At 41.7% G+C, this 17,699-nt stretch overlaps 1 protein-coding gene across 1 annotated transcript in view; it reads left to right on the forward strand.

The window, feature by feature from the left end:
- Positions 1-17,699, forward strand: part of FAM135B (family with sequence similarity 135 member B) — a 1,359,155-nt gene that overhangs the window by 528,878 nt on the left and 812,578 nt on the right. Inside the window, exon 3 of the mRNA XM_078686705.1 lies at positions 7,039-7,227. The gene's annotated coding sequence lies outside the window, so the exon portion shown is untranslated. The remainder of the gene's footprint in view (positions 1-7,038; positions 7,228-17,699) is intronic.

The raw sequence follows: 17,699 nt of genomic DNA on the forward strand, positions 1-17,699 counted from the left end.
TAATTATACTTATATAGCGCTTACTACCCCTGATGAGGCATTGTTACCTTGAGCCCATTAAATGATGAACCTCAATTTTCTGAGTGCATTTGTATACTAAGCACAGTGTGTTAAGAGTCCTGACGTTTCCCAGCATTGCAGAGACCTGGATACAAAAATAAAAAGCCAGAACCTCAGCAGGTTGTAAGCCAAAGACATTCATTATTTTAATGGGATCTATTCATTCCTCCAATTAATGCACTGCGTAATTAACTCAAAAAGTGCAGCGGGGTGCGTTAAGTGCAGTTGTCTGGATCCGCCTGTGCTCTTTACAAAATGGAAGAGAAACAGCTGACCAAAGACGTCTGGAAAAGCGATGAAATAAGGGACAATAGCAATATGACGTGATGCAAAGAGGTTTGCAAGACTAACGCGTTCCAAATTGCCATGAGGCAGCTTGTGATCTAAACAAGCATTGGTAATGCATCGTTTCACCTATGTAATTAATAAAGAGCTGTTTTCGTCAATCATCGTCCAGGAGAAGGAAAGAGCTCCTTGGCAGATAACACTGGAGTGGAGAGGATGTGGTGCAGGGGCCAGAGCTGCTAACTCGAGAACTCGGGATCCCGTTTTCAAGTCTCTACGGTGCCCAACATCCTGTGATTCTATGCAAATCACTTCATCTCTCTGGGTGATAAATTGTTATATAAATATGCTGGAAGAGTAAAAGGCAAAACTTTAGGAAAATATAGTACTACCAAAGCGGATGTTAACAGTATTTCAGCAGCAGGAATCTGATAAGAGAAGCAGAGGAGAAACAATCATCTGATAAGAGAAGCAGAGGCGGAACAAGCATAGGTAAATGCAGGAAAATATGCTACATCCAATAAAAATAGAGGAAAGGTAAATGGCACGCACAAGAACCTATGAGAAGCCAAGAAAGACAGGGGGAAGGATGTAAGTCCCTTTTAAGTTTATATAAAAAACAATAGATTTCACCAACACAGCGAGGCGCTATTCAGGCGAAACCTAAAAAGCACTGAGCACTGCAAGCCGTTGTATATGTTAATAGAAAATAGAGTAGGGCAGGAAAATGCATGAACCCCAAATATGTTTAATGTTAACTCGTTGTAGTAACTCTATTGACAGAAATCAAACGTGCAGTTCAGTAAGATTCTCTTTTAATCTGCGTCAAGGTATAAACTTGTTTAGCCACACCCATTAAGATTTGAAACTTCATGGTAAGGTGCATCACATATAAGGTCACAAGAAGCAGCACCTCTCCATATCTGGCAGAGAAATGAATTACCTTAGGTGGGCAGGGCTACAACGAAGCTAGGACTTCAACAGACTAGAAAAAAAAGCAAAAAAGAGGAGTCCAAGAGACAAACCGAGCATAGCTATACAACAAAATTCCACTAGCATAAGAAATACCTTAACCCTTCTGCAATTCAAAAGGAGATGAAATGGACAGAGCCACACCAGAATCTAAGACTTTACTAAACTTGGAAAAAACTACAAAAAAAAGCTTGAAGACAAGCCTTCTACAGCCATGCTGTCAGGATCGTCAACAACGTCCATCTACATGAGAACTGCCTCAACCTTCTGCAATTCAAAAAGAGATGAAGTTGTACATCTTTACAGAAGGCTACATCTCCCACAGGAACTTTCATATCCCACAACACCCTGCTTCTGTGTAAAAATGAGAGTCGCACTGCCCTTTTTTGCAATGGGTATTTCCCCAGTGGGCTGGAAGTAGAGGATAATTTACTATATATAAACTATGTGAGAGAGATAAAGCAAAACATTGATCTTTAGGGCATTTATCATTGAAAAATGTAATAAATTGAGATAACAAAAGCAATATAAAATGTAATTAAAAGAAACAATTTTGCTTAAGCAAAGGGGAAGAAAAGCAGATGTCTCTCCAAAACTACACTCACAAACAAAATCTGTCCACACCCTGAATCTCAATCCAGCCGCCACACACTAGTTCAGTATTGCTTTCTAGTGGATTTCAGTTGTGTTTTCAAAATTTTGAAATCAGTACTTATCTGTGCCTTTTCAGCTGCCTAGCCCCCAAACTAGACAAAACTTCTGTTTTCTCAGTGTTTACAAACCATGTTATTTTAAAGTGATTGTAAAAAAGGAAATATTTATTTTAAAGTAGAAGTAATGTAGGGTATGTAGTGTCTTTCAATTGGCAGTGGGTCCAATGAAATAATGTTAGTCTTGTTTAAGCATAGAAAGTCTGTGTATTGCACTCTCACGAACATTCACATCTCAATAGCCTCTCTCACTTACATTACCTCTCATACTCACTCTGTCGGGACTCTGTCTGGTTTACAGGACTAATAACGTATTATAACAATTAAGAGTGGTATAGTCAAATGTTTTCCTAAACAACATCCTGGACACATTTTGGGGGCATTCACTTCTCCTAATTGAGTATAACGTCACAACATTATAGTGGTGGTCGACCCTGTCAAACAAGATAGTACCTTGCGAAACCTTGAAACTTTTGAATTACACCAGAATAATGTGTAGCCCTGCATTATAAGACACATGAATCTTGATGCTTTAAGCATGCTTGCCACTGTTGTTCTGTTCTGCAACCTCTTGTCTGACTACATTAAAGTAGTGTTGCTGTTGCGTGGACATTCATAGATACCAAGTGTCCCTATGACAAATGCCTCACTTAAAGTTAGTCCAGGCCCTTCAGCATACATCACATTGTATTCTGGGACTTGAGATTTTGCAGTTAACGTTTTAACTCTGGACTCAAAAAACCCTGCATTAAAGGGAAGTTGGGTGAAAAGCAAAGATTACCTGAAGGTGGGTGAAAAGCAAATATTAGCTGAAGGTATCACACACACCAATGGGACACTTTTCAGCTATGGATTTTGTTGATACATGCAAAATCATATATCATGTTTTCATCACTATCCCATGTGCATGTGACAGCACTCTTTTCGCAGGTACCTGTGAGTTTACCTTTCACAGAATGTACCTTGGTGTTTGACAGGTGACCTGTTAGCAAAACTGACTTATTAGTAAAGCGGCTGATGCATCAAAGGGTTTGAACCATTCTTTATCTGTGGGTAAATGTGATAGTACATATTGACCAAGATTCCTATAAACCAGCCATTTCACCAATCAGTGAAAAACTATATACTGCATAAAGATCAAATATGATTTTATTATTCCCAGATTCTATTCAATATATAAAATAAGTAGATCAGATCTAAAACATTGGTTCTGGACTTTTATCATTTAATCCAATGACACACAATTTGAGGAAAAAAGGAAGGAGAACCAATTAATCCAATGACACAAAACTGGAGGAAACAAAAGGAAGAAGCAATATTTTAGTGACATCCCTAAACAGCAAAACTAAAGCAGAATAAACTTGCTCCAGTCTTTCTTGAGGCTTACTTTTGGTACACAAGTTCATTGTATTGGACAATTCAGAAAAAAATATAAATGGCTCACTCCCTCTCGCTTTCCTTACTTTGAATGGCATTTCAGTTTGTGATTGTGCAGGTGTTTCTCAGTGTTTACACTGATGAGAACTGGATCATTTTGGCGAGGCTTTATCAGTTATTATAGGTTTAAACCTAAAACGGGATAGCCTACTTGTAAGATATAACCGCCTGAAATAACTAGACACATTTAACAGAAAAATAGTGTAGCTACTCTACTGTAATAACCTATTGTTGGACCAGTCCCCTTTTGCAGGGTTATCCCCAAACTTTTCGCCTTCCTCTGCCTATTTCTCTGACCTTCTTTATGTTGGCTTTAGGACTCTGGCCACTTTAGCACTGCTAATCAGTGCTAAAGTGCATATGTTCTCTCCCCTAAAACATGGTATATTTGGTTTCTCCATGATTGGCATATTTGTAGAGTACAGTGCACTACATTTGCCCAGGGCCTGTAAATCAAATGATGATAGTGGGCTTGCAGCACTGATTGTGCCACCCACAAGTAGCACTTCAAAACTGTCTCAAGCCTGCCACTGCACAGCCTGTGTGAGCAGTTTTAAACTACCATGTCGGCTAGCAAGTGCACCTATCTGCCAGGCCCAAACCTTCCCTTTTTTCATGTAAGGCAAACCTAAGGTAGGCCCTATGTAGCCCTATGGGCAGGGTACAGTGCATTTAAAAGGTAGGTCATGTACTTTTGAGTTTGACACATCCTGGTGGTGAAAAACTGCTAAATTTGTTTTTCACTATTGCAAGGCCTATCTCTCCCATATGTTAGCACTAGAGCTGCTGTGTAAAAGTGTATCTTCCAATTGGGAGCAGATAGAAAATTGGAGTTTGGTATCTCTGAACTCACAATTTAAAAATGCATTTTAGTGAAGTTGGTTTTAAAATTGCAGGTCTGAAAATGCCCCTTTTAGAAAGTTGACAATTTTTTATTTTAACCATTCTTTGCCTCTGCCTGTCCCTAAAATAAGCATTTGGGTCAGGGTGACAGCTGAGCTTTGTGACTTCACTCTAGACAGTCATACGCAAAGGGAGCTGAGTTGTACCCTGCATATCCTGATGGCCCATCACCAGGCTGATGGGTCTTCCTGATCTAGAGCCGAGGGAGCATCTTACACTTGCACTTGAATAGTGCTGTGCGTGTCCCCTCACAAAGAGCTGCATAGCCCCCTGGTAGTGTATCTGGACCAGAGCCAGGGACAGGAAGGGCCAGTTCTTGTGCACTACAAAGACTTTTCTTTGAAGTCTCCCTACTTCAAAGGCTAAAATGTGTATACGAATTGGACCTCTGACACCATATACTGAGATCACTTCTGGACTGAAAGGAATGGATTGCCAGGAAGAAGAGCTGTTGTGCTGTCAGGAGGGACTGCAACTTTGCTCCTTCCTTTGCTGCGTTGGCCTGCTGCTTCTGTTCTTGGAATCAGAGGACTGGACTTTGCTCTCTGCATCCTGCTTTCTAAAGTTTCTCTGAGGGCTTGAGTTGCACTTGCCACCTGTTGCAAGTCCCAGACTCTGTTGAGAGCCCTACTCTGCCAAGTGGTGCCAAATCCAGTTCCTAGGCTCTTGGAAGTGAGTTGCTGTGCTAAAAAATGAAGAAATCAGCACATTGACTTTTAGCGCTAGTTCGAAACCAGTGCTGCTGTCTGCTCTGAAGCCGTGGTCCCCGCTCAGCACAACGACTTCCAACTCAAGCCCCGGCGCTGCCACAGCATCTCAGTAGAACTGCCACAGTGTGAGTCCCAAGTACAATGTCACTAAAGTCCATGACTCCTGACTCCGCTGCAGCACCTGTGGCCCTGTTGTGACATCGATGCCGCAAAGTCGATGCCTCCCAGTTTGACCCACGATGCTTCATTGACACTGCACCACCATCAAAACCGAAGCCTCGCCATAACTGCTGCATCACCTCCCCAGCGCCTCGCATCATCCCTGGGCGTCAGCGGCTCAGCGACTCTGCACCGCTTTTAGGAACTGACCCCTGACTTGCTTCAGTGATGCGTTACCTCCATTGTGCAATGCACCGTCCCCAAAGGCTGATGCACCAACAACCTGCACCGCACCTGTCTACACGATGCCTTTCCCCCCGGTGCCGTGCACCGTCTTTGATGCTCGACATCTCCAAGGTACTCTACCGGGGTCAGTATGACTCCGTAGCTGGCCCGTGCTTCATTGTGGTCGGCCAGCACTTGTGGATTCAACTCTGTCAAGCACGCCAATATATTGTGTTTCTAAGCGCTATAACTGCATTTAATCTTGGAAAATTCATATGTTGACTTGTGTATATTGGATTTTTGTCATTTTGGTCTTGTTTTACTCAACCTAATATAGGCTTCTTCTAAACTGGTCTGGAGTACTTTTATGGCGTTTTCACTATGTCACTGTGTATGTGTATACTTTACATATTGCTTCTTTGGTTTAGCCTGAGTACTCTGAGCCAAGCTACCAGAGAGTGACCACAGATGAACTTAGTGTGTACTACACTTACCCTAACTAGAGTGTGGGTCCCTACTTGGGCAGGGTACAAACCACTGTCAACTAGAGACTCCATTTCTAACACCTATTTATAGTTGAATTATGAATTCATGGCTCCTGCTACCAAAGACAACTATGTGACAGTCAAATCACTGACTAGAACACCATTTAAACAATAAATGGGAGAAGTAGATTTTACAATAATTTTTTAAAGGGACTTAGCTTAAACTATCCACACATATTTTTACAAGAAATCACTACTTAGTCTGTGTAATTTTGCACTAGAAATCCCATATATTGGCCCTGATTATGAGTTTATGTTTTATTTATCACACATGATAAATAAGGATACCACCGGGTATTCTATTTATCTTCTGCGTTAAATAACACATATTTCGAATTGGTGGGGAATAAAATGCGGATGTTCGTATTTAACATTTCAAAATCCACATGATACGATAAATACTGTATGTTTTTCTCCTGTTAAATTTTGGCAGGTTTGACCTACTGAAATTTAACATAGGTTCAGGTATTTAATGCATCTGATAATTATTGGATGTGTTAAATCCCTACTAACTCGTAATTCCGAGCAGTGCGTAAACAGGGGTTTACTCACGGGTCAGAATATATTGACTAGTTTGTAATCAGGACCTTAGTGTACATTTTTAACTATATTAGCTTTTCATATGAAAGAGCAAAATACCAGTAATTTAAGCTCTTTGTGGTAAAGGTGATGGTGTGACTGTGTAATATAAGGAATAAAATATATTCTACTGTACGTTTAAAGTCTATTGTAGGGCAAATGACTTTTAATCTCTTTTCAGTGCATGATTTATGGTACTTTGACACACATATCATTTTCTGTACTAGATTTATTAGCTACTGAGAAATGTTATTTCTTGCTACAGTATCGGGTTTAGTATTGATTTGACCCCTGCTGAATAGTTCTAAAGTTTAAGAAAGTTCAAGCTGATGAGTTATAGATTCTTTATCATGATGCCACATCTAGTGGATGACCCAGCATGTTGTGTTGATCAACATTTTGGATGCCTCCACATCCAAATGTGTATTTATATGTACTATATTTTATCTATAGGTATGAATAATCAGTAGAAGTCAGCTGCACAGTAAATTCTTGAGCTGGAAAAGCATGCAACCTTGTCCTGCATCTGCCGATGTACAGCATCTCCAGTATCCCCACTGTATAGAATCCTGCAGCCCTAGTTAGTAGCTGAGAATTGCACCTGGAACATCGTCACTCCTATCCAGAGACAGACTCATCCAGGTAAGGGCCGGTTAAGGCGGAGTAGTTCTTTATGCTTACATTTATGTTTATATGGCAATCCTGGACACAACAGCACTCGGAGGATCACAATGACATTGAGGCCCAATGTAGAGGTGGGGTGCAGTGGCCATGGCAGCTGACTTTGGAGTACAAGGTTCATGGTTGGATGACTGGCTCCGGCGGCAGCTCAGCTCAGCACCATGTGATTCTGGGCAATAGCTGACTTAATTTCCACAATGGCCCCAGCGCCTTGAGACCCATAAGAATGAGCAGTTCGCGCTTTACGTTTTTTTTTTTTTTTACCAATCTAGGTTGTAAGTGGAAAGTAACAGGGCTATGTCAGTTACAATATATGCGCAACCTTAGCCCCTTCCATGCTGGTGACGAACCCCAGCCGTCACGCTCCACGGTGCTCGTGTCTGATGACGGCTGGGGTTCGTCACGGCCCCCCCTGTTCGTGCGGCTGCCGCACACGGGGGGAATCCCGGCCGCACGGAAGGGGTTAATGCTTTTAAACCACTCTTTTGACATCAGTCAATCACAGATGACCTGTGCACAGCAGGGCAGCTGGAGTCCCTGCCACGCATAGCAGATGCTGCTGGCCGAATGTAATCAGTATTTACAACTGTGCAAGTGGCCATTATGACTGTGGAGGATCACTGTCAAATGGGTCTGTGTCAAAAAGATAATGTCACAAGTGAAAACAACATTGTGCAGTAAAGTTGTTTCTAACCTGGACGATTCCAGCATAATTTGACAGGCTAATTTGGGGTTAATGAAGGCCAAGCAGGCCCAATTAAATCATATTTTGTTAGTAGGAGTGGTACTGTTGAGCCCGCTAATTTTACTATCACTGATTATTGTTTCCTAATCATAGAGCTGAACTGCACAGTAAGTACAAAATGTACAATTAGTATCCTGCAGGAACTCTGTCTCCACTCGTGAGGTGTCGTCCTTGAAATCATGCTCGTTTTTTATGACTTCCGTTTGTTGACTTTTGTGTGTGTAAGAATAGCTCTTGGTTGCTGTCTGATACCCACGTGGTTTTATGTGAAACATTGTGTCTGAAAAGATTATATGTTAGTCCTGATTAATTCCTACTCATTGTCATTTGTTTGTGTTGGTTCATGCATTTTGATCTGTTCTTGTTACAAGCTACTTGTGCATCAACATATGTAGTCTCATATTATGTCCACAACTGTCTCACAATTTTGTGTATGTGTGCGGGGCTGGATATGCTCATGTTAATGGATGATTAAGGAAATGCATCTATATTATGTTCTATGTTGCATGTTGAAGGCTGCATAAAGTGCCTTTTCTTGATGCCTGATTTCTCAATAATTTTGCATGTGTTTGTATGCATGAATAGGGAGCTGGGTCTCGACAACGCTTATTAATTACATACCACCCGATGTGTATAGTTAATTTGTAGGGCCCACCTTGATGTACGGTTCCTACTAATTCAGTAAAACTGTGCGTTTGGGCACCAAAGGCGTCAAAATTATGGAGGACTGAGTCCACTCATACCATCAAAATATGATGACCTAGTTCCTGGCTACCTCACAGTGCACCATCTGGACCTCTAAACCTTACAAGGTTGCACATAGTGTCTACATCCTCAATCAATCAAACAATCAGGGAATTGTGAAATGCGTTACTCACCCGTGAGGGTCTCAAGGCGCTGGGGCGGGGGGTATTAGCTGCTCCGTCGGTCGACGAGCCAGGTCTTGAGTGTCTTCCTGAAGGTGTTAAGGGAGGGGGTGCGTCTGATGTTGATCGGGAGCTCGTTCTAGGTCTTGGCCGCTATGTGGGAGAAAGCTCTTCCACCAGTCCTGGCTTTGCGGATGCGCAGGGTTTTGGTGAGGATGAAGTTGGCAGATCGGAGGCTTATCTTGGGTACGTGGAAGGAGATTCTTTCGTTGAGGTATTTGGGTCTGGCGTTGTAGAGGCATTTGTAGGCATGTGTGAGTATCCTGAAAGTGACTCTCCTCTCTACGGGGAGCCAGTGGAGGTTGCACAGGTGATAGGTGATGTGCTGCTGTCGGGGGTGCCGAGGACAAGTATGGCTGCGGTGTTTTGTACTGTCTGTAGTTTGTGGATCAGAGTCTTGTTGATCCCTGCGTAGAGGGTGTTTCCGTAGTCCAGTCTGCTGGTTATGAATGCGTGGGTGACGGTCTTCCTTGATTCGAGGAAGATCCATTTGAAGGTCTTCCGGAGGATGTGGGGGTGTTGAAACCTTACAAAATGATGACCCTGATTCCCCCAAGGAAATCTTTGAAAAAGATCTACCCTTTTGTTGTTTACTCAGGCATGTCCAAAAGTAGACTCAAGAAATACACAAATCGGCATTTCAAACATTTATTGAAGTAATTGGATTCTTGTGTAAAATCTGTGTGCTGCAATTATGAGTTGAATAAAGCAGAGCATAGTAACCGGCATGATGAGAATGGTAAAAAAGATAAGCAATTCAACCAAGGTGCATTTACATTGATTATATGAATGCATTTAATTATACTCCTACCCAGGTCTGCCTATCCTAGAAAGTATAGGGTGTGAGGGTCTGCCAGAATACATTGGAGTGGTCTAACTCTCCATTTACATGCATGCATTGGTCAACTGATAGCCAGCCTTGGAGTAGAGCAGGCCGCCTTCTCTCCCCAGATAGTGATGGAATTCAGCTAGGCTAGAATTCAGACATGGGGTGACTGCTACAATCCACCAAAATGCTTCTCTGTCTAAACAAAGGCTTGGTGCAGTGTATATATTAAAACTGAACCCATCCGTACTGTGCCTGAGTTCTGGTCCGGTTGTTATGTTGATTCTACCCACTCAAAGCTGTTGCCAGACAGACAACAATAAGCAAAGCCAATGTGCACAGTGTACCCAGTCCTTTGTCAGCATGTTTTATGTTATGAAAATATGCCTACAAAGAAATGTGATTGTAAGCAAACCTTTTCTGAGCACACTGTCTCATACAGGCATGCAAGCAAATGTGTGCTAAAAGTTCCTGTTTAAAAAGATGGCAACTTTAAACGTGAACACGTAAAATAAAAGTGATTTTGCACTGGGCCTGCCAACCTCACAACACCCTAGATGACCATATGTGTGTGTGTCTGTGAAAGAGTCATGCATAATTCGGTTGAATATGTGAGATATGCAGCTTGTGTTGTTATTTCTGGCAATGATGATTGTGATTTCGATCAGTTAAAGTAGTTCCTAATCGGTTAACAACTGCTTCTGCTTCCATCATGTCAAAACTTTTTTCTCCCAAGTTTTGCCCCAACATCTCTTTTATCCTCGATATGGTCAATTGATGGGTACCCGGCTTCTTCTGTCATGAGATGATGTTGCTGGATAGTTATTAAAGAACTACAACCTTTGCGGTGAAAGGAAGAATGCATGATCAGTGACGTTACTAGTTCTGATGTGAGCTGTGTCTCAATTGCTTGTCAATATTGTTTGTGGCTAAAACACCGGCATGAGTAACCAAAACAACACTACCAGCTATAAAAAATTTGCAAAACGGCATAGTAATTCTATAGCTGCCACATGTGATGTCTTGAGACCAATTTATGATTCGTTGTTACAGATACATATATTGAAATGCACTTTAATATGTTTGCTCATTTAAAGCATACCTTGGCATATTACGACAGACAGTAGATGGTTTTTGCACCAAATGTGTCACTTTGAGGTGGTTACGCCCTGGTTGGCCATGGCTGCATTTCCAAATACCTCTTGTAGTACTTGTAAATGAGGAAGGCCTGGAAGCACAACTTTGTGAATTTGGTGCATTTTCAGGTAATCTTGATTTTGATTGTGGGGCTTGAAGGATTGAAGGGCTTTAAAACAGAATATACAAACTCCAAAATCTAACCATTAAGCATATAAATTCACTGGCAATTTTGATAGCTTAGCCACTGCTGCACACTTCCGTTTGGTGAACTATCAAACAAAACCTGCCAAGAAAGCATTTATTTTTAGCAAAATATTGATTCACCTTCAAAATTGTGTCTTAAAGTGTGAAACTGACTTTTTTAATACACATTCTACTCAAATTTAAAACAGAAAAACCTTTAATATTGTGGTACTGTCTCTTGGGCATTCCAGTTTTTAAGATGTATTTATTCATTTGTAAATACAATGGGACAGATTTACAAGCCCGTTGCACCCCTTTTACGCCACCGTTGCGTCACTGTTGTGACGCAGTGGCGGTGCAAAAGATGCATCATGGTGTGGGGTATTTACAACGTGATGCATCTGGGAGATGCGTCACGTTGTAAAGCCCTGCACCAGAAGGAGGCGTTCCTGCGCAGGGGGGGGCCTTCCGGCGCGAGAACGCCTCCTAAAAGTGGCTGAGTGAAATCTGCAAGATTTCCCTCAGTCACTTTTGGGCCCATGCTGCGTCAAAACTCTGCGCCTGCTTGAAGCAGGCGTAAGGATTGAAGTAGCATTGTAAGAATAGAGCCCCCCAGAGCTTTGCTGGAGCTGCATCGCGCTTGCGACGCATCTCCAGCAACGCGCACCGCTTTTACGGCACAGATGCGTCACGCATCTGTTTGTTTTTGCCCCATGGTGCGCTGCATTTACAATGCGGCGCATCCATGGTGGCGTAGGCATGGCGCACACTAACTAGTGCGCATCCCTGCTGACATGCAGGGATGCGCCAGTTATTGTAAATATACCCCAATGTGTTTTCCATTTTATGCGGCTTTTCATTGACCGAAATAAAGTATTAAAAAAAAAAATATTTGAACAAAGCAAACAAACAAATCAAACAGATTACACCGATTATATTAGGCCTCAATATAGCACCTCAAAGTCAACTACCTATATTACCAAACCATCTAGCTACAGCAGCGAATCCCTTCCAATCGCCTCCCATGCTCCTGTATCTTCAAATTCACTCAAATCCTGCTTCAATTCACTGATGTTCTGTATAAATCCCTTTATTTCCTCACTATTATCTGGTATATAAATGCAACACTGCTGAACTTTCTACATCTTACAAAATTCTGTCTTCCTTTGCGAGGAAGATATCTAATGCATGGCGGTTTTGTAAAATCATAGACCTAATAGCCATCTTCTCTGTATCAATTGTTAACAGGGAGAGAAATCTGCTCTCTCTCAAAGTCAGGATTAAGTCTGACCTAACTAACTATGAAACACCAATTAAAAGCACAAATTGAAAGTTCCAGAAAATCCATATCTCATTCCCACAATTAGGAGCCAATCCCACAACTACATATGTTGGGAGTCACTATATGCCCTAAATTCTTCACACAATTAGGTACATATCTGCTTGCCCTCCAGTGTTGCATCCTGGTAGGCTGCGATCCAAGGCCCCTTTCACGGTCATCCTCTTTGCTGTCTGGCCTCAGTATCAACCTAATATACAGTAATAAGCCTTTTCTCTAGCTAACGAGGAACATGATAACACACCTGCAGATGAGTAAAAAACACAATACTGGCACTGTTTAGAGCAAAGATGTTCAGTTAAAGGCTAATGTCAAGCTAAGTTAACTCGAAATCAAAATGAATGTACATTACAGTATTATTAATGATTGGCAACTTAAACAATCATTAATGGGACGTAAATATGCAGTAGACATGGTTACATTGGTTTATTCATCAACTTAATACAACTATAATTGAATTCAACAATTAAAATGACTAAATTCTAATATTTTATTTGAGTGTTTCCCAGAGGATAAGGAGTTTAAACACACGTTGAGTGTATGGGTTACATATAAATGCATATAAATGAAATATATATGTTGGAGCCTTAAATTATGATGCTCCAAAGTTTTGTTGCCAGGGTCTCTGTAGGCTCCAAGATACACTCCACAAAAATCTGAAGCGGAGTCACCAAGATACTGTAATCAATCATTTAGATCATCTAGGGTAAATTGTCCACCTTTGTGTCTGTAGGAGTTAACTCAATACAGGAACACCATGGAAATTATGAACAAATTGCATGAAAGATTACAGTCCCCGACATGTAGGGATAGAACTCCATGAATGCTATTGAGATGTGTGTGTGGACACTGAAAATTATCCAAGTGGCCACATTTGCCAACTGACACGCAGTATATCGCTTACATACACAATCAAAAAAGAGGGGAGGGGGATTGGCTGTATTTTATCGTGGTCACTTTAAAACGACATTCGAGCCACTCATTTTGCCTGGGTTTGAGACCTTTACCTTCTCAGTGCAGCCTGCAGATTTGTGGGCCTTTTAAGGGAATGTTTATCTATCGCCCCCGGGACCTAGATGTGGGTTTGTGAATCAGCTTAGTACGCTATTGGAATCCGCTATCATCGATGAGGATTCTCTGGTATTGGTAGATTTTAATTTTCACCTGGCAAAGGAAACAGACAATGAATCCCAAAAATTGATTGACACTACGAACGCGTTCGGACTGCCTTTAGTTACGAAAGTGCAAACGCATAGGTCTGGTGACATGTTGGATGTGTTTTTTTCCGATTATCCTGACATCACGTTACTTCCATCTCTCTCCTTGACTTGGTCTGACCACTGGGAGGTCAACTGGCAGATAAAGACCAAGAAATCTACCATGACTAAAAATATTACCCAACACACCCTAAGTAGAGTCTGGCATAAAATACGGCCAGTTCAATTGGGAGATGCCATCACTACCGGCCCTTGGCAACCAGGGGAAAACCTAGAGCACAGTGTTTGCACTCTGGCTTAACTCTGCACTGGTCCTAGTTGCTCCAAGAATTCAAAAAACCACAAGCAAGAAAATATCCCAACCCTGGTACAATGAAAACCTCAGACAACCAAGGTAGGACTGTCGGAGATAAGAACAAAAATGGAGGAAAAATTATGATGTGGAGGAGAAAACTATTTATAATACCAAACTAGCTAAACACAAAAGAAATATCTTAGCAGCTGAAACGGCGTACTACTCGGGGCATATAGAACCTGCCTCTAATGCGAACAAGACTTATCTCAGTGATAAAAAAACAGATAACACCAGCTAGCTCAAATAATGCAGAAACAAATAAGAATTCTGTAATACACTCGCAGGTTTTTTTCAAGAAAAATGTGCTAATATTTTAAATAAATTTACTACACATAAAGCAGGCAACTCTCAGGAGGAACATGTCTTAACTGGACTGGCAAAAACAATTAATCTCTCCTCCTTTAAGGTTCCATCTGAAGAACAACTTATAGAGTCTATCCTACGGGTGTGCCACAAGACCTCTGTCCCTCCAACATCATGCCCATGATTCCTGCACAAGTAGCACAAAATCTAGGGCAGATTTTTGATAACATGTTTGCAGAAGGATATTTTCCCTCTCACTGGAAAGAGGCCTCGATTCTCCCCCTATTAAAAAAAGACAATTTGAACGCCCAGGACCCTAATAACTACCGACCAATATCAAGGCTTCCTTTCGCACCAAGCTGGTAGAAAAAGTAATGAACCAACAACTATCAGAATACTTGGAGAAAAACTCTGTGCTAGATGACACACAACATGGTTCTAGAAAACAGCACAGCACAGAATCGGCCCTGGTGATAGCAACAGAGGACATACAAGAAGCACTCGATACTGGTGGAACAGCTACACTGATCCTCTTGGATCTTTTCGCAGCTTTTGATACGGTCAACCATGAGATCTTGGATGACCGTATGAATAGGCTAGGGATAGAGGGAACAACTTTTGATCTCTTGCAATTTTTCCTGGTAAACAGGCAGAATAATGTGAAGATGGGCCAATTTGTCTCCAGGTCTTTTTCCCTGCGCTGAGGAGTTCCCCAGGGCTAAGCACTGAGCCCAACTTTGTTTAACCTTTACGTTACACCACTTGCTCCCATAATTAAAAAATCGGGCTTCTCCCTGGCCTAATATGCCGATGATACCCTAATTATGATATCAATGGCAAATCCTGAAAGCAATTTGGGTGCGGCTTTCAGCTTATGTAAGAGTAAGGTGAGAAATTGGATGGACTGCAGCTGCCTTAAACAGAATACGAATAAAACTGAGGTTTGCATCTTCTGTAATAATCCTTCCTTCTGGACACCAGATTGGTGGCCACCTGATATGTACTCATTACCCGAACCCTCAAACAAATAAAGAAATTTAGGTTTTGTGGTAGACAAGGTACTGAAGTTTAAGGACCAAGTAAACAAAATAACTTCAGCTCCTTTCTGCTCACAAAGACTAACAAAAAATAGAAAAGTTTCTACCCTCCGAACTCCTCAAAACAGTAACAATGGCTCTCATTCTCACGAGGATTGATTACTGCAACAGTCTGTATCTAACGCTTGCAATGGGTCTCGTGGAGAGGCTTCACATACTGCAAAACAGTGTGGCTCACTTCCTTTTTAAAATTCCGAAATATGAGTTAGCCAGAAGAGCAATTAGGAAATTACCCTGGTTGCCAGTTAAGCAAAGGATGTCGTTTCAAAGCTCTCTGTATGGCCTATAAATCTTTGCATGGACTCGAGCCAGACCATTTAAAAAAGAAACTCAAATGGTACATCCCATCTAGGACACTTCGATCAGGCTCTGCTAGGAACCGGATTGTTCCCCCCCCATTAAGGAAAGCCACCTGGGGTGGAAAGAGATTCCTTAGGGCCACTGCCATGCTTTGGAATAGTCTCCCACTGACATTAAAAGCTGTTCCCTCCCTACTTTCCTTTAAAAAGGCCTTAAAGCTGGCTTTTCTCTCAGGACTAAAAGATATATTCACATCGGCCTGATCTGTTAACGACATTGTTACAGCCTAAATCGGACTTTGACAGCGCCAAGACGCCCTAGGGCATGAGTTTGCGCTTTATAAGTTACATTTACATTACATGTATTGTTTGTCCAAATGTTTCTCCAACAAAGCAATTTTAGTGGGGAAGATCCTACACTGCTTTGGTGGACGGCCTTCCATACGGCAATTTTTTAACTGGTGATTGTATGTCTTCTGAGATCGTGGTTGGTAAATCCAGTGAACAAATTCCTAATCCGACGTACAATCGTCATTTTTGCACAGACTCCAATTTCCTGTATTGCTAAACTTGAACATTTCATGAGAAATCAATTTGCCCCATAGATTTTAACACCCAGGGATTCCTTTGCTGTGCTTGTTATGCAAACAGTTTTACTCACTATCGGCTTTAACATGAGGAAATAAGTAGTGGAGGGGAGGTTATTTTAAGATGGGAAATAAGGGGCCTCATTTATGAGGAATTGCCATAGGGCAGCACCGCAAGTCTGCTTGCACTGCTGCCCTACGCCAATGTGAAAGTGCAGGAATGCACCGTATTTACCAAATACGGTGCATTCCTTTCCTTTCTAAGCTGGCACGCAATTTCCCACCTAGCAGGTGCAAGGGGCCTCCATGTAAGGCAGGATTATTTTTGTGCAGGAAGGGGCACTTTCCTCCACAAAAACAATCCTGAGAGGCAATAACTCAAGTGGAAAGGTGCACTGGGGAAATTATTCTCATCCAAAAACCTCAATGCAATATTTGGAAGAAATCTCTTTTTATTCCTTCGTCACTTGAAAGCCATCAATAAACAAAGAGCATCCAGCCAACACGTTTTGCTCAAAACATCTCTTTTCAACATCATCAGGGCTCACATACGTTGTATTGAAAGAAATTCACATCCAGTAAGTGCAAACGTTTGTACCAGGTTCAATTCCTCCTAAATGCAGGTCATATTAAATCCAAATGTAATTCTAAAGTCTTATCAATCGCTACGGAATGGGAATTAGTAACCCACAAATTGATACCAAAAATTGATACCTTAACTTGTATCCTATTCGTCCTCGAGGTCCAACTGGTCACGGGACTCTGATTTCCTGAAACGTGAAGTGAGGTGCAGTGCCTATAGTCTGCGTTGTGACATTAATCCTGTGAGGCGTTTTCCTCTTTCTATGTGAGCTGCAGAATGCAGCACACTTGAAAAGAGGAAAAAAGAAGGAGAAATAAACATATTTGTCCTCTTTGCACCTGCTCTGGGGAGTCGTAAGGTTTTTGCACAACCCCGGGTTTACATGATTAAGTAAATCTGGGAAAGTATCAAAATCCATGGGTGTTGCATGGGAAAACCCACTGCAACACTCAAGAAATGTCTCCTTGAGGCAGAGTAAAGCAAGACAGTGACTTGCGCTGCTTTGTCCTACTCTATATCTATATGTTCATGCAAAACCACACTGTGTGGGTTTGCATAGTCTCTCAGATATGATTGAAAGGCTCTTCCCGGCGGGAGCGTCAAAAAAAGTGATGCTCCGGCAGAGCAAGCCTCTCATAAATTAGCCCCTAGATATGTCCAAACTTTATGTGTAAGTGATGCGAGCATTAGCATCAGCGAAGTAGTGACGTTACACCTTTAGTGGCTTTATGAAGTTGCTAATCAAGGCTCTAAAACTAAATGTATTTTAAACGGACACTGGTCCCTAAAATATGAATTAAACTTGAACATCATCAAGTGAAACACTTATTGGT

This window comes from Lissotriton helveticus, chromosome 4_1 (genome assembly GCF_964261635.1).
Source record: "Lissotriton helveticus chromosome 4_1, aLisHel1.1, whole genome shotgun sequence".
NCBI lineage: Eukaryota > Metazoa > Chordata > Amphibia > Caudata > Salamandridae > Lissotriton > Lissotriton helveticus.